The 22,500-nt window shown below is 60.8% G+C and overlaps 2 non-coding genes across 2 annotated transcripts; both read right to left on the bottom strand.

Moving 5' to 3' along the window:
- Positions 1–2,744: 2,744 nt before the first annotated feature.
- Positions 2,745–2,863, bottom strand: LOC131871962 (5S ribosomal RNA). Its single transcript, XR_009370147.1, has one exon. It is a non-coding gene; the product is annotated as a 5S ribosomal RNA (ribosomal RNA).
- Positions 2,864–10,680: 7,817 nt separating this feature from the next.
- LOC131871975 (5S ribosomal RNA) lies at positions 10,681–10,799 on the bottom strand. The gene has a single exon (XR_009370160.1). It is a non-coding gene; the product is annotated as a 5S ribosomal RNA (ribosomal RNA).
- Positions 10,800–22,500: the final 11,701 nt, after the last annotated feature.

The raw sequence follows: 22,500 nt of genomic DNA, 5'->3' as shown, positions 1-22,500 counted from the left end.
GGGCGGGCTCAAGATGGCACGCGCGTTCCGTTTTTTTCACTATCTTTCAAAACGGAAATTTTAAAATCTCCTTTTTTTTTTGCCTTTTCTGGAAATTAGTGAAGGCAGCGCATCAAAGGTGCGCACCTCGCTGCCCACCTTGGTGTGCTCTGAGGTGCGCACCCGGGAGCGCTACGAAGTGTGCTCCAAGGTGCGGCGTGCACGTTGTCGGAGCCCGGTTTGCCCCGGGTGCGCACCTCGCCTGCACCTTGGCCGGGGTGGGCACCTTGGCTGGGTTTGCCCAGGGTGCGCTCCGAAGCGGGGTTACTGGAGCGCCCCCTCTTTTTTTGTCAGAGCGTTTGGTGGGGTTTCTCGCATTGGCTCTTCCCAGGCCCGGTTGTTGGGTGCGCTCCCACCCTGGCGCGCGCGAAGTTGGAAGTTGGGTTAATTGCCCGGGCGCGCACCTTCGCCAGGGTGGGCACCTTGGTGCGCACACCTTGGCTGGGCTGCGCACCAGGGCGGGCTCAAGATGGCACCAGCATTCCCTTTTTCTCACTATCTTTCAAAACGGAAATTTTAAAATCTCGTTTTTTTTTTGCCTTTTATGGAAATTAGTGAAGGCATCGCATCAAAGGTGCGCACCTCGCTGCCCACCTTGGTGTGCTCCGAGGTGCCCACCACGGTGCGCAACGCCGGTGCGAACCCGGGAGCGCCCCGATGTGTGCTCCAAGGTGCGGCGTGCACGAAGTCGGACCCCGGTTTGCCCCGGGTGCGCACCTCGCGTGCACCTTGGTGCGCACACCTTGGCTGGGTTGCGCGGCCTGGTGGGCACCATGGTGCGCACCAAGGAGCGCTCCGAAGTGTGCTCCAAGGTGCGGCGTGCACGAAGTCGGAGCCCGGTTTGCCCCGGGTACGCACCTTCGCCGGGGTGGGCACCTCGGCTGGGTTGCGCGCCCTGGTGCGCACCAAGGAGCGCTCCGAAGTGTGCTCCAAGGTGCGGCGTGCACGAAGTCGGAGCCCGGTTTGCCCCGGGTGCGCACCTCGCGTGCACCTTCGGCGGGGTTGCGCGCCCTGGTGGGCACCATGGTGCGCACCAAGGAGCGCTCCGAAGTGTGCTCCAAGGTGCGGCGTGCACGAAGTCGGAGCCCGGTTTGCCCCGGGTGCGCACCTCGCGTGCACCTTCGGCGGGGTTGCGCGCCCTGGTGGGCACCATGGTGCGCACCAAGGAGCGCTCCGAAGTGTGCTCCAAGGTGCGGCGTGCACGAAGTCGGAGCCCGGTTTGCCCCGGGTGCGCACCTCGCGTGCACCTTCGCCGCGGTGGGCACCATGGCGTGCACGAAGTCGGAGCCCGGTTTGCCCCGGGTGCGCACCTCGCGTGCACCTTCGCCGGGGTGGGCACCTCGGCTGGGTTGCGCGCCCTGGTGCGCACCAAGGAGCGCTCCGAAGTGTGCTCCAAGGTGCGGCGTGCACGAAGTCGGAGCCCGGTTTGCCCCGGGTGCGCACCTCGCGTGCACCTTCGCCAGGGTGGGCACCTCGGTGCGCACACCTTCTCAATGTTTTCTTGCCTTTTCTGGAAATTGGTGAAGGCAGCGCATCAAAGGTGCGCACCTCGGTGTGCTCCGAGGTGCGAACCCGAGAGCGCTCCGAGGTGCCCACGAAGTCGAAAGTCGGGTTAATTGCATTGTTTTCCCCGGGTGCGCTCCGAGGTGCGCAACATCGGCGCGCACCAAGGAGGGCTCCGAAGTGTGCTCCAAGGTGCGCACGATGGCGTGCACCTCTGGTGCGCACGATTCGGAGCTCGGTTTGACCGGGGTGCGCACACCTTGGCTGGGTTGCGCACCTTTTGTGCGCTCCAAGGTGCGCACGAAGTCGGAGCTCGGTTTGCCCCGGGTGCGCACCTTCGCCAGGGTGCGCACCTTGATGCGCACGCCTTGGCTGGGCTGCGCACCTTGGTGGGCGCCATGGTGCGCACCTTTCGTGCGCTCCAAGGTGCGCACGAAGTCGGAGCTCGGTTTGCCCCGGGTGCGCACCTTGGTGGGCGCCATGGTGCACTCCGAGGTGCCCAAGATTGGTGCGCACCAAGGAGCGCTCCGAAGTGCGCTCCAAGGTGCGCGCGAAGTCGAAAGTTGGGTTAATTGTCCGGTTTGCCTCGGGTGCGCACCTTGCGTGCACCTTCGCCAGGGTGGGCGCCTTGGTGCGCACACCTTGGCTGGGCTGCGCACACCTTGGCACCCGCGTTTCCTTCATTTTAAATTTTTTTTTTTTACAATCTCTCAAGTGGGAAATTCTATAATCTCAACTTTTTTTGCCTTTTCAGGAAACTTTTGAATGGAGCGCATCATTGGTGCGCTCCGAAGTGTGCTCCAAAGCTCTCTCCAGCTGCGTGCACCTGCCCCGGCCGCGCACCCGGCCCCGCCCAGCTTCGCTCACCTGTCCCGGGCGTCTGGTGCGGAACCTTAGAGTAAGAAACATCACCGTGCACCTTGGCCAACGTGCGCGACTCGACCGAGCGCGCACTGGCCGAGGTGCACACCGATTTCACCTGGGTGCGCGCGCAGCACCTCGGGCGCACCGGGGTGCGCGCACAACGCCCGGGTTGCACCGTGGCCTGTGTGCTCGGGGCGCCTCGGGTGCGCGCTCGGTGTCGCCCCCGCGCGCGCGGTAGTGCGGGCAGCGCACCCCGGCCCGGCCCGGCCCCGACGAGAACGCAAACGGGCAAAAGGTTTATTCAAATAGCATTGCGACGCCCGGCGAAAAACTAAAAAAGGGTGCAACACCGGGACTTCCCGGGAGGTCACCCATCCCAGTACTACTCCGGCCCAAGCGCGCTTAACTGCGGAGTTCTGATGGGATCCGGTGCACTAATGCTGGTATGATCGCACCCGTTATGAGCTTGTCGCAGTGTGTACTTAGCAAACCGCGACCCACGTGCGAATCCACCCCGGCCACCCACCCCCGTCGAGGTGCACACCCTCCCTCGCGAAGTGCGCCCCGTTCGCCAAGTGTGAGCCCTGCCCGGGTGCGCGCACCTTGCTAGGGCGTCGGGTGTGCACCCGGCCCGGCCTACGTGCGTGCACCTGGAGGGGGCGTCGTGTGCGTGCAGTGTCCCGTCTGCAACGCGGTGCCCACACACCACCTCGGGCGCAACGACCTGCGCTCACATGTGGGCCGAGTGCACCTTGGTGCATGTTCGGGGCGCCTCGGGTGCACGCTCGATCTTGCCCCGGTGCACCAAGGCGCTCGGTTTGCCCCGGGTGCGCACTTGGTGCAAGGTGGGCACCCAAAATAGGGATCAAGCACCAAAACACAAGTTTCGGGATGCAAAATGGGACCCAAGGACCACAAATGCGTTCCAAGACCCATGATGGGTCCACGAGAACAAAAATGTGTTCCGAGACTTAATAAACAAATATTGGGTTTTAGGAGAAGAAACATGCTCTGATGCCCAAAACGAGAATCGACCCCGAAAAGGCCACAGGCCAAAAGTGGGATGCGAGACAAAAAAAAATGGGACCCGAGGACCAAAATTGGGTTCCCAGGTCGAAGACAGGGCAACCGGACAAGAAACGACCTCTAAGGCTCGAAATGAGTCCCGACGACTAAAACTTGACAAGAAGCACCCATCAGGCACCCAACTCGACACCCATGGGATGCCGACCCACCCGGGCTTCCACCTAGCACACCTTGGCACCCACCCACCCTCGCACCCAACCTCGCACCCAACTTAGCACCTTTGAACCCACATTGGCACTCACCCTGACCCTGGCACCTTGGAACCCACATTGGCACTCACCTTGACCCTGGCACCCACCTTTGCACTCACCTTGGGACCCACCCTGGCTCCCACCTCGGCACCCACCCAGACACCCACCTTGGTTCCTTGGCACCCACCTTGGATCCTTGGCACCCACCCCGACACCCACCTTGGCACGCAACTTGGCTACTTGCCACCCACCTTGGCTCCTTGACGCCCACCCCGACAACCACCCCGTGACCTACCCTGGCTAGGGTTGGTGCACACCCACCCTGGTGCCCACCTTGGCACCCACCCTATGACCCACCTTGGCACGCACCTTAGTACCCACCCCGTTACCCACCCTAGGACCCACCCCGTGACCCACCTTGGCCAGGGTGGGTGCCTTGGTGCGCACAACTTGCCTGGGCTGCACACCAGGGCGGGCTCAAGATGGCACCCGCGTTCCGTTTTTTTCACTATCTTTCAAAACGGAAATTTTAAAATCTCATTTTTTTCTTTTTTTTGCCTTTTCTGGAAATTAGTGAAGGCAGCGCATCAAAGGTGCGCAATGCTGGTGCGAACCCGGGAGCGCTCCGATGTGTGCTCCAAGGTGCGGCGTGCACGAAGTCCGAGCCCGGTTTGCCCCGGGTGCGCACCTCGCGTGCACCTTCGCCGGGGTGAGCACCTTGGCTGGGTTGCGCGCCCTGGTGCGTACCAAGGAGCGCTCTGAAGTGTGCTCCAAGGTGCGGCGTGCACGAAGTCGGAGCCCGGTTTGCCCCGGGTGTGCACCTCGGGTGCGCACCTCGCGTGCACCTTCGCTGCGGTGGGCACCTTGGCTGGGTTGCGCGCCTTGGTGGGCACCATGCAGTGCACGAAGTCGGAGCCCGGTTTGCCCCGGGCGCGCACCTCCGCCAGGGTGGGCACCTTGGTGCGCACAACTTGCCTGGGCTGCGCATCAGGAAGGGCTCAAGATGGCACCCGCGTTCCGTTTTTTTCACTATCTTTCAGAACGGAAATTTTAAAATATCGTTTTTTTTTGCCTTTTCTGGAAATTAGTGAAGGCAGCGCATCAAAGGTGCGCAACGCTGGTGCGAACCTGGGAGCGCTCCGATGTGTGCTCCAAGGTGCGGCGTGCACGAAGTCGGAGCCCGGTTTGCCTCGGGTGCGCCCTGGTGGGCACCATGGTGCGCACCAAGGAGCGCTCCGAAGTGTGCTCCAAGGTGCGGCCTGCACGAAGTCGGAGCCCGGTTTGCCCCGGGTGTGCACCTCGGGTGGGCACCTTGGTGCGCATGCCTTGCCTGGGCTGCGCACCAGGGCGGGCTCAAGATGGCACCCGCGTTCCTTTTTTTTCACTATCTTTCAAAACGGAAATTTTAAAATCTCATTTTTTTTTGCCTTTTTCTGGAAATTAGTGAAGGCAGCGCATCAAAGGTGCGCACCTCGCTGCCCACCACGGTGCGCAACGCCGGTGGGCACCCGGGAGTGCTTCGAAGTGTGCTCCAAGGTGCTGCGTGCACGTTGTCGGAGCCCGGTTTGCCCCGGGTGCGCACCTCGCGTGCACCTTCGTCGGGGTGGGCACCTTGGCTTGGTTTGCCCCGGCTGCGCTCCGAAGCGGGGTTATTGGAGCGCCGCCTCTTTTTTTGTCGGAGCGTTTGGTGGGGTTTCTCGCATTGGCTCTTCCGAGGCCCGGTTGCCACCCTGGCGCGCACGAAGTCGGAAGTAGGGTTAATTGCCCGGGTGCGCACCTTTGCCAGGGTGGCACCTTACCTGGGCTGCGCACCAGGGCGGGCTCAAGATGGCACGCGCGTTCCGTTTTTTTCACTATCTTTCAAAACGGAAATTTTAAAATCTCCTTTTTTTTTTGCCTTTTCTGGAAATTAGTGAAGGCAGCGCATCAAAGGTGCGCACCTCGCTGCCCACCTTGGTGTGCTCTGAGGTGCGCACCCGGGAGCGCTACGAAGTGTGCTCCAAGGTGCGGCGTGCACGTTGTCGGAGCCCGGTTTGCCCCGGGTGCGCACCTCGCCTGCACCTTGGCCGGGGTGGGCACCTTGGCTGGGTTTGCCCAGGGTGCGCTCCGAAGCGGGGTTACTGGAGCGCCCCCTCTTTTTTTGTCAGAGAGTTTGGTGGGGTTTCTCGCATTGGCTCTTCCCAGGCCCGGTTGTTGGGTGCGCTCCCACCCTGGCGCGCGCGAAGTTGGAAGTTGGGTTAATTGCCCGGGCGCGCACCTTCGCCAGGGTGGGCACCTTGGTGCGCAAACCTTGGCTGGGCTGCGCACCAGGGCGGGCTCAAGATGGCACCAGCATTCCCTTTTTCTCACTATCTTTCAAAACGGAAATTTTAAAATCTCGTTTTTTTTTTGCCTTTTATGGAAATTAGTGAAGGCATCGCATCAAAGGTGCGCACCTCGCTGCCCACCTTGGTGTGCTCCGAGGTGCCCACCACGGTGCGCAACGCCGGTGCGAACCCGGGAGCGCCCCGATGTGTGCTCCAAGGTGCGGCGTGCACGAAGTCGGACCCCGGTTTGCCCCGGGTGCGCACCTCGCGTGCACCTTGGTGCGCACACCTTGGCTGGGTTGCGCGGCCTGGTGGGCACCATGGTGCGCACCAAGGAGCGCTCCGAAGTGTGCTCCAAGGTGCGGCGTGCACGAAGTCGGAGCCCGGTTTGCCCCGGGTGCGCACCTTCGCCGCGGTGGGCACCATGGCGTGCACGAAGTCGGAGCCCGGTTTGCCCCGGGTGCGCACCTCGCGTGCACCTTCGCCGGGGTGGGCACCTCGGCTGGGTTGCGCGCCCTGGTGCGCACCAAGGAGCGCTCTGAAGTGTGCTCCAAGGTGCGGCGTGCACGAAGTCGGAGCCCGGTTTGCCCCGGGTGTGCACCTCGGGTGCGCACCTCGCGTGCACCTTCGCTGCGGTGGGCACCTTGGCTGGGTTGCGCGCCTTGGTGGGCACCATGCAGTGCACGAAGTCGGAGCCCGGATTGCCCCGGGCGCGCACCTCCGCCAGGGTGGGCACCTTGGTGCGCACAACTTGCCTGGGCTGCGCACCAGGAAGGGCTCAAGATGGCACCCGCGTTCCGTTTTTTTCACTATCTTTCAGAACGGAAATTTTAAAATCTCGTTTTTTTTTGCCTTTTCTTGAAATTAGTGAAGGCAGCGCATCAAAGGTGCGCAACGCTGGTGCGAACCTGGGAGCGCTCCGATGTGTGCTCCAAGGTGCGGCGTGCACGAAGTCGGACCCCGGTTTGCCCCGGGTGCGCACCTCGCGTGCACCTTGGTGCGCACACCTTGGCTGGGTTGCGCGCCCTGGTGGGCACCATGGTGCGCACCAAGGAGCGCTCCGAAGTGTGCTCCAAGGTGCGGCGTGCACGAAGTCGGAGCCCGGTTTGCCCCGGGTGCGCACCTCGCGTGCACCTTCGCCGCGGTGGGCACCATGGCGTGCACGAAGTCGGAGCCCGGTTTGCCCCGGGTGCGCACCTCGCGTGCACCTTCGCCGGGGTGGGCACCTTGGTGTGCAGACCTTGGCTGGGTTGCGCGCCCTGGTGGGCACCATGGTGCGCACCAAGGAGCGCTCCGAAGTGTGCTCCAAGGTGCGGCCTGCACGAAGTCGGAGCCCGGTTTGCCCCGGGTGTGCACCTCGGGTGGGCACCTTGGTGCGCATGCCTTGCCTGGGCTGCGCACCAGGGCGGGCTCAAGATGGCACCCGCGTTCCTTTTTTTTCACTATCTTTCAAAACGGAAATTTTAAAATCTCATTTTTTTTTGCCTTTTTCTGGAAATTAGTGAAGGCAGCGCATCAAAGGTGCGCACCTCGCTGCCCACCACGGTGCGCAACGCCGGTGGGCACCCGGGAGTGCTTCGAAGTGTGCTCCAAGGTGCTGCGTGCACGTTGTCGGAGCCCGGTTTGCCCCGGGTGCGCACCTCGCGTGCACCTTCGTCGGGGTGGGCACCTTGGCTGGGTTTGCCCCGGCTGCGCTCCGAAGCGGGGTTATTGGAGCGCCGCCTCTTTTTTTGTCGGAGCGTTTGGTGGGGTTTCTCGCATTGGCTCTTCCGAGGCCCGGTTGCCACCCTGGCGCGCACGAAGTCGGAAGTAGGGTTAATTGCCCGGGTGCGCACCTTTGCCAGGGTGGGCACCTTACCTGGGCTGCGCACCAGGGCGGGCTCAAGATGGCACGCGCGTTCCGTTTTTTTCACTATCTTTCAAAACGAAAATTTTAAAATCTCCTTTTTTTTTTGCCTTTTCTGGAAATTAGTGAAGGCAGCGCATCAAAGGTGCGCACCTCGCTGCCCACCTTGGTGTGCTCTGAGGTGCGCACCCGGGAGCGCTACGAAGTGTGCTCCAAGGTGCGGCGTGCACGTTGTCGGAGCCCGGTTTGCCCCGGGTGCGCACCTCGCCTGCACCTTGGCCGGGGTGGGCACCTTGGCTGGGTTTGCCCAGGGTGCGCTCCGAAGCGGGGTTACTGGAGCGCCCCCTCTTTTTTTGTCAGAGCGTTTGGTGGGGTTTCTCGCATTGGCTCTTCCCAGGCCCGGTTGTTGGGTGCGCTCCCACCCTGGCGCGCGCGAAGTTGGAAGTTGGATTAATTGCCCGGGCGCGCACCTTCGCCAGGGTGGGCACCTTGGTGCGCACACCTTGGCTGGGCTGCGCACCAGGGCGGGCTCAAGATGGCACCAGCATTCCCTTTTTCTCACTATCTTTCAAAACGGAAATTTTAAAATCTCGTTTTTTTTTTGCCTTTTATGGAAATTAGTGAAGGCATCGCATCAAAGGTGCGCACCTCGCTGCCCACCTTGGTGTGCTCCGAGGTGCCCACCACGGTGCGCAACGCCGGTGCGAACCCGGGAGCGCCCCGATGTGTGCTCCAAGGTGCGGCGTGCACGAAGTCGGACCCCGGTTTGCCCCGGGTGCGCACCTCGCGTGCACCTTGGTGCGCACACCTTGGCTGGGTTGCGCGGCCTGGTGGGCACCATGGTGCGCACCAAGGAGCGCTCCGAAGTGTGCTCCAAGGTGCGGCGTGCACGAAGTCGGAGCCCGGTTTGCCCCGGGTACGCACCTCGCGTGCACCTTCGCCGGGGTGGGCACCTCGGCTGGGTTGCGCGCCCTGGTGCGCACCAAGGAGCGCTCCGAAGTGTGCTCCAAGGTGCGGCGTGCACGAAGTCGGAGCCCGGTTTGCCCCGGGTGCGCACCTTCGCCGCGGTGCGCACCATGGCGTGCACGAAGTCGGAGCCCGGTTTGCCCCGGGTGCGCACCTCGCGTGCACCTTCGGCGGGGTTGCGCGCCCTGGTGGGCACCATGGTGCGCACCAAGGAGCGCTCCGAAGTGTGCTCCAAGGTGCGGCGTGCACGAAGTCGGAGCCCGGTTTGCCCCGGGTGCGCACCTCGCGTGCACCTTCGGCGGGGTTGCGCGCCCTGGTGGGCACCATGGTGCGCACCAAGGAGCGCTCCGAAGTGTGCTCCAAGGTGCGGCGTGCACGAAGTCGGAGCCCGGTTTGCCCCGGGTGCGCACCTCGCGTGCACCTTCGCCGCGGTGGGCACCATGGCGTGCACGAAGTCGGAGCCCGGTTTGCCCCGGGTGCGCACCTCGCGTGCACCTTCGCCGGGGTGGGCACCTCGGCTGGGTTGCGCGCCCTGGTGCGCACCAAGGAGCGCTCCGAAGTGTGCTCCAAGGTGCGGCGTGCACGAAGTCGGAGCCCGGTTTGCCCCGGGTGCGCACCTCGCGTGCACCTTCGCCAGGGTGGGCACCTCGGTGCGCACACCTTCTCAATGTTTTCTTGCCTTTTCTGGAAATTGGTGAAGGCAGCGCATCAAAGGTGCGCACCTCGGTGTGCTCCGAGGTGCGAACCCGAGAGCGCTCCGAGGTGCCCACGAAGTCGAAAGTCGGGTTAATTGCATTGTTTTCCCCGGGTGCGCTCCGAGGTGCGCAACATCGGCGCGCACCAAGGAGGGCTCCGAAGTGTGCTCCAAGGTGCGCACGATGGCGTGCACCTCTGGTGCGCACGATTCGGAGCTCGGTTTGACCGGGGTGCGCACACCTTGGCTGGGTTGCGCACCTTTTGTGCGCTCCAAGGTGCGCACGAAGTCGGAGCTCGGTTTGCCCCGGGTGCGCACCTTCGCCAGGGTGCGCACCTTGATGCGCACGCCTTGGCTGGGCTGCGCACCTTGGTGGGCGCCATGGTGCGCACCTTTCGTGCGCTCCAAGGTGCGCACGAAGTCGGAGCTCGGTTTGCCCCGGGTGCGCACCTTGGTGGGCGCCATGGTGCACTCCGAGGTGCCCAAGATTGGTGCGCACCAAGGAGCGCTCCGAAGTGCGCTCCAAGGTGCGCGCGAAGTCGAAAGTTGGGTTAATTGTCCGGTTTGCCTCGGGTGCGCACCTTGCGTGCACCTTCGCCAGGGTGGGCGCCTTGGTGCGCACACCTTGGCTGGGCTGCGCACACCTTGGCACCCGCGTTTCCTTCATTTTAAATTTTTTTTTTTTACAATCTCTCAAGTGGGAAATTCTATAATCTCAACTTTTTTTGCCTTTTCAGGAAACTTTTGAATGGAGCGCATCATTGGTGCGCTCCGAAGTGTGCTCCAAAGCTCTCTCCAGCTGCGTGCACCTGCCCCGGCCGCGCACCCGGCCCCGCCCAGCTTCGCTCACCTGTCCCGGGCGTCTGGTGCGGAACCTTAGAGTAAGAAACATCACCGTGCACCTTGGCCAACGTGCGCGACTCGACCGAGCGCGCACTGGCCGAGGTGCACACCGATTTCACCTGGGTGCGCGCGCAGCACCTCGGGCGCACCGGGGTGCGCGCACAACGCCCGGGTTGCACCGTGGCCTGTGTGCTCGGGGCGCCTCGGGTGCGCGCTCGGTGTCGCCCCCGCGCGCGCGGTAGTGCGGGCAGCGCACCCCGGCCCGGCCCGGCCCCGACGAGAACGCAAACGGGCAAAAGGTTTATTCAAATAGCATTGCGACGCCCGGCGAAAAACTAAAAAAGGGTGCAACACCGGGACTTCCCGGGAGGTCACCCATCCCAGTACTACTCCGGCCCAAGCGCGCTTAACTGCGGAGTTCTGATGGGATCCGGTGCACTAATGCTGGTATGATCGCACCCGTTATGAGCTTGTCGCAGTGTGTACTTAGCAAACCGCGACCCACGTGCGAATCCACCCCGGCCACCCACCCCCGTCGAGGTGCACACCCTCCCTCGCGAAGTGCGCCCCGTTCGCCAAGTGTGAGCCCTGCCCGGGTGCGCGCACCTTGCTAGGGCGTCGGGTGTGCACCCGGCCCGGCCTACGTGCGTGCACCTGGAGGGGGCGTCGTGTGCGTGCAGTGTCCCGTCTGCAACGCGGTGCCCACACACCACCTCGGGCGCAACGACCTGCGCTCACATGTGGGCCGAGTGCACCTTGGTGCATGTTCGGGGCGCCTCGGGTGCACGCTCGATCTTGCCCCGGTGCACCAAGGCGCTCGGTTTGCCCCGGGTGCGCACTTGGTGCAAGGTGGGCACCCAAAATAGGGATCAAGCACCAAAACACAAGTTTCGGGATGCAAAATGGGACCCAAGGACCACAAATGCGTTCCAAGACCCATGATGGGTCCACGAGAACAAAAATGTGTTCCGAGACTTAATAAACAAATATTGGGTTTTAGGAGAAGAAACATGCTCTGATGCCCAAAACGAGAATCGACCCCGAAAAGGCCACAGGCCAAAAGTGGGATGCGAGACAAAAAAAAATGGGACCCGAGGACCAAAATTGGGTTCCCAGGTCGAAGACAGGGCAACCGGACAAGAAACGACCTCTAAGGCTCGAAATGAGTCCCGACGACTAAAACTTGACAAGAAGCACCCATCAGGCACCCAACTCGACACCCATGGGATGCCGACCCACCCGGGCTTCCACCTAGCACACCTTGGCACCCACCCACCCTCGCACCCAACCTCGCACCCAACTTAGCACCTTTGAACCCACATTGGCACTCACCCTGACCCTGGCACCTTGGAACCCACATTGGCACTCACCTTGACCCTGGCACCCACCTTTGCACTCACCTTGGGACCCACCCTGGCTCCCACCTCGGCACCCACCCAGACACCCACCTTGGTTCCTTGGCACCCACCTTGGATCCTTGGCACCCACCCCGACACCCACCTTGGCACGCAACTTGGCTACTTGCCACCCACCTTGGCTCCTTGACGCCCACCCCGACAACCACCCCGTGACCTACCCTGGCTAGGGTTGGTGCACACCCACCCTGGTGCCCACCTTGGCACCCACCCTATGACCCACCTTGGCACGCACCTTAGTACCCACCCCGTTACCCACCCTAGGACCCACCCCGTGACCCACCTTGGCCAGGGTGGGTGCACCCACCCTGGTGCCCACCTTGGCACCCACCCATCCTAGCACCCAGCCTGTGACCGGGCTTGGAACCCAACCTTGCACCCGCACCCGTCTTGGCCAGTGTGGGTGCGCACCCATCCTGGCACCCACGTTGTGACACACCCTTTAACCCACGCACCCTAGCACCCACGTTGGCACCCACCTTGGAACCCAACCTAGCAACTTGGCACCCACCCCGTGACCCACCTTGGCATCCACCATAGCAGTCGCCGACTTGGCACCCACCTCGGCACCCACCTTGACACTTGTGGACCCACCTTGCCACTCACCCTAGCATCGACCCATCCTAGCACCCACCCTGGCACCTTTGCACCCTAGCACTCACCCATCCTAGCACCTAACCTGTGACCCACCTTGACACTCACCCTCGCACCCACCTTGGAACCCAACCTAGCACCCACCCACCCTGACACCAACCCTAGCACCTACCCACCCTTGCACCCACCCTGTGACCCATCTTGGCACCCACCCATCCTACCACTCAACCTATCACCCACCTTCTCACCCACCTTGGCATCCACCTTAGCACCCACCCACACTGGCACCTTGGCACCCACCTCGGGCAAGGTGGGTGCACACCCACCCTGGCACCCAATTTAGAACCCACCGAGCATGTTACCCACCTTGGCACCCACATTGCAGCCCACCCTAGTACCCACCCTATGACCCACATTGGCATCCACACCCTAGCACCCAGGCACCTCGACACCCGCCTTGACACCCACCCTAGCACTGAACCTGTGACCCACCTTGGAACTCACCCTAGAACCCACCCACCCTGTGAACCACCTTGGCATCCACCTTAGCACCCACCCACCTTGGCACCCACCCACCTTGGCACCCACTCTAGCACTCACCCATCCTAACACCCAACTTGTTACCCACCTTGGCACCCGCCCTCGCGTCCACCTTGAAACCCACCCTAGCACCCACCCACGCAGGAGCCCACCTTGGCACCCAACCTAACACCCACGCATCCTGGCACCCAACTTGTGACCCACCTTGGAACCCACCCTAGTACCCACCTTTGAACCCACTATATCACCAACCCACCTTGGCACCCACCCTATGACCCTCTTTGGAATCCACCCTAGCACGCACCCACCCTGGCACCCACCATGGAGCGCACCCTAGCACCCACCCACCTCGGCACGCACCTCAACACCCACCTTGGTGTGCGCACTGCGCCAACCTCTCAAAGACCCTATGTGGTGCGCTCCAAAGTGTACACCTTTGGTGCGCTCCAAGGTGCGCACCTTTGGTGCACACCGAGGTGCACACCAAAGTGTGCACCGAGGTGAGCACCAAAGTGCACTCCAGGGTGCACACCAAGGCGTGCACCTTTGGTGCGGTCAATGCAAACGAATTCGGAAGTTGGGGTCGATGTCCTAATCGCTGCTGCAGACTACACGTATGAGAATCGGACAAATAGCTTTATATAGGGGAGGTGTTGCGTTTGATGGGTCGACTCCCCTGGTTGTGTGCACTGCACCAACTTCAAAGACCCTGTCTTGTTTAAGAAGTCAAAAGTTGGGGTGGATGTCCTAATCATTGCTGCAGTCTACGCATGTATGAGAATCAGACAAATAGCTTATATAGGGGAGGTGTTGCATTCGGTGGGTTGACTCCCCTGGTTGTGCGCACTGCGCCAACCTCAAAGACCCCGCATAGCAGAAGAAGTCGGAAGTCGGATTTTGGTGAGCACCAAGGCGTGCACCTTTGGTGCGGTCAACGCAGACGAATTCAGAAGTTGGGGTGGATGTCCTAATCGTTGTTGCAGGCTACACATGTATGAGAATCAGACAAATAGCTTATATAGGGGAGGTGTTGGGTTTGATGGGTCAACTCCCTTGGTTGTGCGCATTACGCCAACCTCAAAGACCTTGTTTTCGTTAAGAAGTCAAAAGTTGGGGTCAATGTCCTAATGGCTCCTGCAGGCTACACATGTATGAGAATCGGACAAATAGCTTATATAGGGGAGGTGTTGGGTTTGATGGGTCGACTCCCCTGGTTGTGCGCATTACGTCAACCTCAAAGACCTTGTTTTCGTTAAGAAGTCAAAAGTTGGGGTCGATGTCCTAATTGCTCCTGTAGACTACACATGTATGAGAATCAGACAAATAGCTTATATAGGGGAGGTGTTGGGTTTGATGGGTTGACTCCCCTAGTTGTTCGCATTACACCAACCTCAAAGACCTTGTTTTCGTTTAGAAGCCGAAAGTTGGGGTCGATGTCCTAATTGCTCCTGCAGGCTACGCATGTATGAGAATCAGACAAATAGCTTATATAGGGGAGGTGTTGGGTTTGATGGGTCGACTCCCCTGGTTGTGCGCATTGCGCCAACCTCAAAGACCCTGCATTGCGGATGAAGTCGAAAGTCAGAGTTTGGTGTGCTACAAGGTGTGGTCGAAGGTGCTCACCTAGGTGTGCACCTTTGGAGCACAGGAAAAGTGCCCTCCAAAAGTGCGCACCTTTGGAGTGCACAAAAGTGCCCTCCAAAAGTGCGCACCTTTGGAGCGCAGAAAAGTGCCCTCCAAAAAGTGCCCTCCAAAAGTGCGCACCTTTGGAGCGCAGAAAAGTGCCCTCCAAAAAGTGCCCTCCAAAAGTGCGCACCTTTGGAGCGCAGAAAAGTGCCCTCCAAAAAGTGCCCTCCAAAAGTGCGCACCTTTGGAGCGCAGAAAAGTGCCCTCCAAAAAGTGCCCTCCAAAAGTGCGCACCTTTGGAGCGCAGAAAAGTGCCCTCCAAAAAGTGCCCTCCAAAAGTGCGCACCTTTGGAGCGCAGAAAAGTGCCCTCCAAAAAGTGCCCTCCAAAAGTGCGCACCTTTGGAGCGCAGAAAAGTGCCCTCCAAAAAGTGCCCTCCAAAAGTGCGCACCTTTGGAGCGCAGAAAAGTGCCCTCCAAAAAGTGCCCTCCAAAAGTGCGCACCTTTGGAGCGCAGAAAAGTGCCCTCCAAAAAGTGCCCTCCAAAAGTGCGCACCTTTGGAGCGCAGAAAAGTGCCCTCCAAAAGTGCGCACTTTTGGTGCGCACCAAGGCGCTGGTTCGGTCGTTGCAGGCGAGTTCGGAAGTTGGGGTCGATGTCCTGAGCGGAGGTGCAAACTACACAGGTGTCGGAATCGGACAAATAGCTTATATAGGGGAGGTGTATGCTTCGATGGGTCGACTCCCCAGGTTGAGCGCACCGCGCCAACCTCAAAGACCCTACGGTATGGATGAAGTCGGAAGTTGGGTCCGATGACCGATTCGATTAGTAGGTATGCTCATGAGGTCGGAATTTGGGTCCGATGACCTGCCATGTGCAGGAAGGCGAATGTTGACACTGTGCGTTGCAAGGTGCACACCAAGGCGCTGGTGCGGTCTTTTTAGTCGAGTTCGGAAGTTGGGGTCGATGTCCTGATCGGAGGTGCAAGCTACACAGGTGTGGGAATCGGACAAATAGCTTATATAGGGGAGGTGTATGCTTCGTTGGGTCGACTCCCCGGGTTGAGCGCACCGCGCCAACCTCAAAGACCCTACGGTATGGATGAAGTCGGAAGTTGGGTCCGATGACCGATTCGATATGTAGGCATACTCGCGAGGTCGGAATTTGGGTCCGATGACCTGCCACGTGCAGGAAGGCGAATGTTGGCACTGTGCGTTGCAAGGTGCGCACCAAGGCGCTGGTTCGGTCGTTGGAGGCGAGTTCGGAAGTTGGGGTCGATGTCTTGATCGGAGGTGCAAACTACACAGGTGTGGGAATCGGACAAATAGCTTATATAGGGGAGGTGTATGCTTCGTTGGGTCGACTCCCCGGGTTGAGCGCACCGCGCCAACCTCAAAGACCCTACGGTATGGATGAAGTCGGAAGTTGGGTCCGATGACCGATTCGATATGTAGGCATACTCGCGAGGTCGGAATTTGGGTCCGATGACCTGCCATGTGCAGGAAGGCGAATGTTGGGACTGTGCGTCGCAAGGTGCGCACCAAGGCGCTGGTGCCGTCGTTGCAGTCGAGTTCGGAAGTTGGGGTCGATGTCCTGGTCAGAGGTGCAAACTACACAGGTGTGGGAATCGGACAAATAGCTTATATAGGGGAGGTGTATGCTTCGATGGGTCGACTCCCTGGGTTGAGCGCACCGCGCCAACCTCAAAGACCCTACAGTATGGATGAAGTCGGAAGTTGGGTCCGATGACCGATTCGATACGTAGGCATATTGGCGAGGTCTGAATTTGTGTCCGATGACCTGCCATGCGCAGGAAGGCGGAATTTGGGTCCGATGACCGAGTTGATGGCGTGCCATGCGCAGAAAGGCGGAATTTGGGTCCGATGACCGAGTTGATGTTGATGGCCCGCCATGCACAGGAAGGCGGAATTTGGGTCCGATGACCGATTTGAAGGCGTGCCATACGCAAAAAGGCGGAGTTTGGGTCCGATGACCGAGTTGATATTGATGGCCCGCCATGCGCAGGAAGGCGGAATTTGGGTCCGATGACCTGACATACGCATGGAGTCCGACTCGGGGGCCGATGTTCGATTCGATGACTTGCATTGTGGGTAAAGTCGGAAGTTGTGGTCTTTGACCCGATTCGATGACCAGACTTCGGCTGCTTGAGAATCGGACAAATAACTTATATAGGGGAGGTAGTGTTCTCGAGCATCCTCCCCCCGTGCCCGTTTATGTCGATTGATGCTGGTGCTCGACTGGTTGGAGCGCTCGGATGCAAAAATCTTGCACCAGGATTTATCGATTGTGATGGACACGGCAAGTCTCCTGATTGCTATGCAGGAGCTCATCGTGAATCTCTATGCGGCCTTGGTATGGACTCGACCTGCGGAATGGTTCGGCAATGGTAGTCGCTCCAACACGTCCTTGCAATGGCCACAGAGGTGATTCGACTAGAGCTCCAGTCTAGCTTTTGGGTTGCTTGGCGGACTGGTATAGCCGCGATCGAGTTCCGGCCATGAACGTTTTAGATAGCTCTTGGGCTTTCTGGGACGGAAGTCGGAAGTTTGGGCTGTTGTCCGATTTGATGACCATTCTTCGGATGTGTGAGAATCGGACAAATAACTTATATAGGGGACTGTGTTGTCTCACGCAGCCCCCTCCGTGCCCCTCTATCTCGACCGATGTTGGTGCTTGAAAGGGTTGGGATCGCTCGGATTTATAAACGTGCACCACCATTTGTCGAGTGTGAGGGACGCGGCAGGTCTCCTAAATGCTATGCGGGCGCTCTCTGAGAATCTCTATCCGGCCTCGACACAGACTAGTCTTGCTGAATGGTTTGGCACTGGTAGTCGATCCAACACGTCGTTGTTGTGGCCGCCTAGGCGATTCGATTCGAGCCCCCGTCTAGCTTTTGGGTTGCTTGGCGGATTTTGCCCTATCCGCAAGTGAGCTCGGTCCCTAAACGTTCGAGAAACCCGATTGCTATGCGCCGACTCTCTTTCTTGCGAGCCTCCATCTAGCTTTTGGGTCTCTACGGAACGGAAGTCGGAATCTGGGACCGTTGTTTGATTCGACGAGGCAGACTACGGTTGTGCGAGAATCGGACAAATAACTTATATAGGGGAGGTGTTGACTGGAGCATTCTCCCCCGTGCCCCTCTAACTCGACCAATGCTGGCGCTCGAACGGTGGTAGCGCTCGGATTTTCATTGAGCGCCAGCATTGGTCGATTTAGAGGGGCATGCGAGATTCCCGAATGCTATGCGAGGGCTCTAACGGAAATGTCTATTGGTTTCGGTATGGATGCAATTGCGAGTGGTTCGGCAAAGGTAGTCGTTCCGATGCGTCCATGTCGTGGCCAAATCGATAATTCGATTTGAGCCCTCGTATAGCATTTGGGTCTCTCGATGTGATTCCGCATTCCAGTCCCTTTGGGCACTGCTTGAGCCGCATCCCAGGGGGTTCCCTTCCCAATAATCTGCCTCGCAACCCGATTGCTATGCGGTGAGGCTCCTCGGCCGCCTCGGAACTATCTGTGTATCAGACGCATCGCGGGATAAGGGGTTGGCAACGGTAGTCGCCCCAAGCGCGTCCGATGCTTGGACCATTCCGAGGCGGCCCTGAAGCCTCTTCCGTCTAGCCGTTGGGTCCTTCTCGCCGCATCCCTCGCCTCGCACCCCGATTGCTATGCGGTGAGGCTCCTCGGCCGCCTCGGAACTATCTGTGTATCGGACGCGTCGCGGGATAAGGGGTTGTCACTGGTAGTCGCCCCAAGCGCGTCCGATGCTTGGACCATTCCGAGGCGGCCCTGAAGCCTCTTCCGTCTAGCCGTTGGGTCCTTCTCGCCGCATCCCTCGCCTCGCACCCCGATTGCTATGCGGTGAGGCTCCTCGGCCGCCTCGGAACTATCTGTGTATCGGACGCGTCGCGGGATAAGGGGTTGTCATTGGTAGTCGCCCCAAGCGCGTCCGATGCTTGGACCATTCCGAGGCGGCCCTGAAGCCTCTTCCGTCTAGCCGTTGGGTCCTTCTCGCCGCATCCCTCGCCTCGCACCCCGATTGCTATGCGGTGAGGCTCCTCGGCCGCCTCGGAACTATCTGTGTATCGGACGCGTCGCGGGATAAGGGGTTGTCACTGGTAGTCGCCCCAAGCGCGTCCGATGCTTGGACCATTCCGAGGCGGCCCTGAAGCCTCTTCCGTCTAGCCGTTGGGTCCTTCTCGCCGCATCCCTCGCCTCGCACCCCGATTGCTATGCGGTGAGGCTCCTCGGCCGCCTCGGAACTATCTGTGTATCGGACGCGTCGCGGGATAAGGGGTTGTCACTGGTAGTCGCCCCAAGCGCGTTCGATGCTTGGACCATTCCGAGGCGGCCCTGAAGCCTCTTCCGTCTAGCCGTTGGGTCCTTCTCGCCGCATCCCTCGCCTCGCACCCCGATTGCTATGCGGTGAGGCTCCTCGGCCGCCTTGGAACTATCTGTGTATCGGACGCGTCGCGGGATAAGGGGTTGTCACTGGTAGTCGCCCCAAGCGCGTCCGATGCTTGGACCATTCCGAGGCGGACCCGAAGCCTCTTCCGTCTAGCCGTTGGGTCCTTCTCGCCGCATCCTTCGCCTCGCACCCCGATTGCTATGCGGTGAGGCTCCTCGGCCGCCTCGGAACTATCTGTGTATCGGACGCGTCGCGGGATAAGGGGTTGTCACTGGTAGTCGCCCCAAGCGCGTCCGATGCTTGGACCATTCCGAGGCGGACCCGAAGCCTCTTCCGTCTAGCCGTTGGGTCCTTCTCGCCGCATCCCTCGCCTCGCACCCCGATTGCTATGCGGTGAGGCTCCTCGGCCGCCTTGGAACTATCTGTGTATCGGACGCGTCGCGGGATAAGGGGTTGTCACTGGTAGTCGCCCCAAGCGCGTCCGATGCTTGGACCATTCCGAGGCGGACCCGAAGCCTCTTCCGTCTAGCCGTTGGGTCCTTCTCGCCGCATCCCTCGCCTCGCACCCCGATTGCTATGCGGTGAGGCTCCTCGGCCGCCTTGGAACTATCTGTGTATCGGACGCGTCGCGGGATAAGGGGTTGTCACTGGTAGTCGCCCCAAGCGCGTCCGATGCTTGGACCATTCCGAGGCGGACCCGAAGCCTCTTCCGTCTAGCCGTTGGGTCCTTCTCGCCGCATCCCTCGCCTCGCACCCCGATTGCTATGCGGTGAGGCTCCTCGGCCGCCTTGGAACTATCTGTGTATCGGACGCGTCGCGGGATAAGGGGTTGTCACTGGTAGTCGCCCCAAGCGCGTCCGATGCTTGGACCATTCCGAGGCGGCCCCGAAGCCTCTTCCGTCTAGCCGTTGGGTCCTTCTCGCCGCATCCCTCGCCTCGCACCCCGATTGCTATGCGGTGAGGCTCCTCGGCCGCCTTGGAACTATCTGTGTATCGGACGCGTCGCGGGATAAGGGGTTGTCACTGGTAGTCGCCCCAAGCGCGTCCGATGCTTGGACCATTCCGAGGCGGCCCCGAAGCCTCTTCCGTGTAGCCGTTGGGTCCTTCTCGCCGCATCCCTCGCCTCGCACCCCGATTGCTATGCGGTGAGGCTCCTCGGCCGCCTTGGAACTATCTGTGTATCGGACGCGTCGCGGGATAAGGGGTTGTCACTGGTAGTCGCCCCAAGCGCGTCCGATGCTTGGACCATTCCGAGGCGGACCTGAAGCCTCTTCCCTCTAGCCGTTGGGGCTTTCTCGCCGCATCCCTCGCCTCGCACCCTGATTGCTATGCTGTGAGGCTCCTCGGCCGCCTTGGAACTATCTGTGTATCGGACGCATCGCGGGATAAGGGGTTGGCAGTGGTAGTCGCCCCAAGCGCATCCGATGCTTGGACCATTCCGAGGCGGCCCTGCAGCCTCTTCCGTCTAGCCGTTGGGGCCATCTCGCCGCATCCCCCACCTCGCACCACGATTGCTATGCGGTGAGGCTCCTTGGCCGCCTCGGAACTATCTGTGTATCGGACGCATCGCGGGATAAGGGGTTGTCACTGGTAGTCGCCCCAAGCGCGTCCGATGCTTGGACTATTCCGAGGCGGCCCTGCAGCCTCTTCCGTCTAGCCGTTGGGGCCATCTCGCTGCATCCCCCACCTCCTCGGCCGCCTCGGAACTATCTGTGTATCGGACGCATCGCGGGATAAGGGGTTGGCAGTGGTAGTCGCCCCAAGCGCGTCCGATGCTTGGACTATTCCGAGGCAGCCCTGCAGCCTCTTCCGTCTAGCCTTTGGGGCCATCTCGCCGCATCCCTCGCCTCGCACCCCGATTGCTATGCGGTGAGGCTCCTCGGCCGCCTGGGAACTATCTTCGTATCGGACGCATCGCGGGATAAGGGGTTGTCACTGGTAGTCGCCCCAAGCGCGTCCGATGCTTGGACTATTCCGAGGCGGCCCTGTGGCCTCTTCCGTCTAGCCGTTGGGGCCATCTCGCCGCATCCCCCACCTCGCACCCCGATTGCTATGCGGTGAGGCTCTTCGGCCGCCTTGGAACTATCTTCGTATCGGACGCATCGCGGGATAAGGGGTTGTCACTGGTAGTGGCCCCAAGCGCGTCCGATGCTTGGACTATTCCGAGGCGGCCCTGCAGCCTCTTCCGTCTAGCCGTTGGGGCCATCTCGCCGCATCCCCCACCTCGCACCCCGATTGCTATGCGGTGAGGCTCCTCGGCCGCCTTGGAACTATCTTCGTATCGGACGCATCGCGGGATAAGGGGTTGTCACTGGTAGTCGCCCCAAGCGCGTCCGATGCTTGGACTATTCCGACGCGGCCCTGTGGCCTCTTCCGTCTAGCCGTTGGGGCCATCTCGCCGCATCCCCCACCTCGCACCCCGATTGCTATGCGGTGAGGCTCCTCGGCCGCCTTGGAACCATCTTCGTATCGGACGCATCGCGGGATAGGGGGCTGTCACTGGTAGTCGCCCCAAGCGTGTCCGATGCTTGGACCATTCCTAGGCGGCCCTGAAGCCTCTTCCGTCTAGCCGTTGGGGCCTTCCCGCCCCATCCCTCGCCTCGCACCCCCGATTGCTATGCGGTGAGGCTCCTCGGCCGCCTTGGAACCATCTGTGTATCGGACGCATCGCGGGATAAGGGGTTGGCACTGGCAGTCGCCCCAAGCGCGTCCGATGCTTGGACCATTCCGAGGTGGCCCTGAAGCCTCTTCCGTCTAGCCGTTGGGGCCTTCCCGCCCCATCCCTCGCCTCGCACCCCGATTGATATGCGGTGAGGCTCCTCGGCCGCCTTGGAACTATCTGTGTATCGGACGCATCGCGGGATAAGGGGTTGGCACTGGTAGTCGTCCCAATCGCATCCGATGCTTGGACCATTCCGAGGCGGCCCTGCAGCCTCTTCCGTTTAGCCGTCGGGGCCTTCCCGCCGCATCCCTCGCCTCGCATCCCGATTCCTATGCGGTGAGTCTTCTCGGCCGCCGCGGAACTATACCTGTTATTGCTACTGCATCCTTCGGCTGGTAACCTCCTCTGCCGCCTTGGAACGTTCTCTTTGTCGGACGCGTCGCGGGATAAGGGGTTGGCACTGGTAGTCGCCCCAAGCGCGCCCGATGCATAGACCGCTCCGAGTCGACCTTGCTTTCAGCCTCTCACATGCATAGACCTCTCTGAGTCGACCCTGCAGCCTCTCACGTTTAGCCTTTGGAATCTCGCCTCACAACATGATTGCTATCCTTGATGCATCCCTTGCCTCGAGCCCTGATTGCTTTCTTGGCTGCATCCCTCCTCTCCTCACAGCCCGGTTGTCATCACTGCTTCATCCGTCGCTTCATGCATTCTGGCTGCTGGGCCCTTCCCACCGCACACCTCGATTGCTATCTCTTCTGCATCACACACCCCGATTGCTATCTCTGCTACATCCCTCGGCTCTCACTTCTGCATCCTTCGCCTCACACCTCGATTGCTATCAATGCTGCATCCGTAACCTCACACCCCGATTGCTATGCGGGGAGGCTCCTTGGCCG

The sequence above is a fragment of the Cryptomeria japonica genome, unplaced genomic scaffold, assembly GCF_030272615.1.
Source record: "Cryptomeria japonica unplaced genomic scaffold, Sugi_1.0 HiC_scaffold_495, whole genome shotgun sequence".
NCBI classification, from domain to species: domain Eukaryota; kingdom Viridiplantae; phylum Streptophyta; class Pinopsida; order Cupressales; family Cupressaceae; genus Cryptomeria; species Cryptomeria japonica.
The sequence above is the reverse complement of the archived record's forward strand: the minus strand, read 5'-3'. Positions and strand labels throughout refer to the sequence as shown.